Here is a 2,486-nt window from a genome sequence, read left to right as displayed (position 1 = left end):
CGAGACACAACGCAACGTAGAACAAGAAGGGGAAATTGGCTTCAACGATTTCGGGGTACAAATCGTTTAGGGATTAGGGAAGCAGTTTCACGAAACATTACACTACTAACGGAACGAGATCCCAATACGAATTATATATAACAGACTAATTTTAGCAGTACTGAAACAACATAATATGATTATAATCAGTATAGTATTTGATTATACATGATGCCCACCCTAAACGAAAACTTCCCCACCCGCAGACCATTTTTTTATCCTAACTATGTCTTTGTTGTAGGTGCCGTAATTAAACGAGTATAAGTAAGCATAATATTTGAAGCAAAACAAAGATATTTGCTAAGCCATCTGAGACAGAAGGAACCAATAAACGGGTGACCGGTCGCGAAGTAGAGAAAGAAAGCATCATTAAAGTGTCAGGCTACAAGCACGTGCGCTTGGATTGCGATGACATTGAATCCGTCTATCAAAAAATTGATAAATAATTGAATTAATCTACGTATCTGTTAGTTGTTTGAATCTATGTACCTATCAATCAGACAATAGTAATTGAGTAAACCATCCACTCTAAATAAATGTGACAAACCCACAAGAGCGCATGAAAAATACCGAACAAAACAACCTCGATAATTTGCCACCACCAGAACAACCCAAACAACTGCAACATGTAGGTAATCCGTTGGGCTTACCCGCGACAACCCAACTAATTCCAAATTTCACAGGCGACAAGTCAGTGCGAACCTTCTTGGGATATGTGGATGATGTAGCGGAATTAGAAGGTTAGACCAAATTACAAAAGGTCAAAGTCCCGCGCTGCTCGCCATTTAGTGGAATGGAATGAGAATTAAATTAAAGATGCGTTGATTAATCGATTTGATAATAAACTGATCCAGGTAGATCAACTTTGCCGCTTTCGACTCTGCATGCAACGGGAAGGTGAATCTGTCATAAAATTCGCGGAACGTTTGCAAATGTTAGGAGCAGCAACAATCAAGAAAATCGCAGATCCAAATCAAAACGCTTGGATTAGAACACACCTACGGGAAGAATGCTTAATGTAATTCATCGAGAGGCAATGCCCATCCAACAAAGGGTTATGTCAGCGGCACCAAGAACCTTCAAAGAAGCGGTTGAAATCGCCCTCAGAGAGTAACAAATTGAAAACAGATTGGGACGAAAAATTTTACAACGAGCAATTGAGGCCGAAAAATATAAAATACAGGAGAGGTAAGAAAACCCAACACCCAAGGAAGAACATCTGCAACGCATAAAAACGTCAAACTACAATCGTCAAAATAGACATCAAAACATTAAGTGTTGGGGTTGTAATCAATCAGGCCACATGCAGACCGGTTGTAAAAATTGCTTTGCATGTAGAAGAAGAGGGCATTTTAAACACCAATGTTACAAATTAAATCGCCCACAATCAGTGGATAAAAGACAGAATTGGAATCGCCCACAATCTTGAGATACACGGCAGGGATGGGATCAACGCAAGCTAAATTTAAACTTCAACAGGGCCGTACCCACCAAATAAAAGGCGGCTCGCAACTAAAACCGCAGAATAACTAAAAACAACTCCTCATTTGTAACATTAAATTAAGTATAAAATACAGCTCAATATCATTACAAATCGAAGGAAATTACATTAAAGCATTAATTGACACCGGCTCAGACATATCATTAATCAAATATTCAGATTTAATCGATAGTCAGCAACGCGGAATCGTAGATAGTAACCTAATATTACGAGAAGTTTAAGGAGCAATAATTCGGAATATGGGAATTTTTTTTTTCGTTAGCAATAGAAATTGGAAAAATTAAGAGTGTAGAACATGGTTTCATCGCAGTATGAGATGAAATGAGATTTCACGGAACCATGCTAAGTGGACTTGACTTTTTACACAATATTCTTTTGAATAAAAAGCTGGAATGGTTTTAATCTATGGTGAATGTGGTGGTAGTAATGCTACGCGCACTGAAGCAGTTTATGCAGAACGATTCCCCGAAGTACCACATCCTGAAAGGAAATTGTTTGAAAAATTGTTGCTAGCTTGAGACAAAGTGAAAATTTTATTCCCAAAAAAAGTATATGAAAATGCTCCAGCGACGAATGATGTGAATCAGGCTGTAGTGCTGAAGTTGGTGACAAACAGTCCAAAATCAAGTATTCGAGAAATCAACGAGGCCACGGGTATTAGTCGCAGTACGAGGGTGGATCCCTATGCTCCGCCCCTGACTTATTTCTAAGTGGTTGTTTGATTAATGTTTTTAACAGTTAGTTAACTGACATTCGTACAATCGAACAAAGTGAAAATGACGCTTCAATAAACCAGCCCCTGCTGTGGATGCCGACCCTTCTAAACGCAAGCAGGATCGTAAATTATCGGATTGCAAACTTGACGTAGTTTCAAGATAAATTCCTTTAGGAGCCGGTTTACAGAAAGCGAAATGAAAATTTAGTTCACAATTATTAAACTAATTCG

General features: G+C 38.5%; 1 pseudogene; it reads left to right on the top strand.

The window, feature by feature from the left end:
- Positions 1-598: 598 nt before the first annotated feature.
- Positions 599-2,104, top strand: LOC123014796 (annotated as a pseudogene).
- Positions 2,105-2,486: the final 382 nt, after the last annotated feature.

Source organism: Tribolium madens, unplaced genomic scaffold, assembly GCF_015345945.1.
Source record: "Tribolium madens isolate multiple individuals breed KSU strain unplaced genomic scaffold, Tmad_KSU_1.1 Scaffold_97;HRSCAF=244;Tcas5.2_LG3a, whole genome shotgun sequence".
NCBI lineage: Eukaryota > Metazoa > Arthropoda > Insecta > Coleoptera > Tenebrionidae > Tribolium > Tribolium madens.
This window is presented reverse-complemented; position numbering and strand designations above follow the sequence as displayed.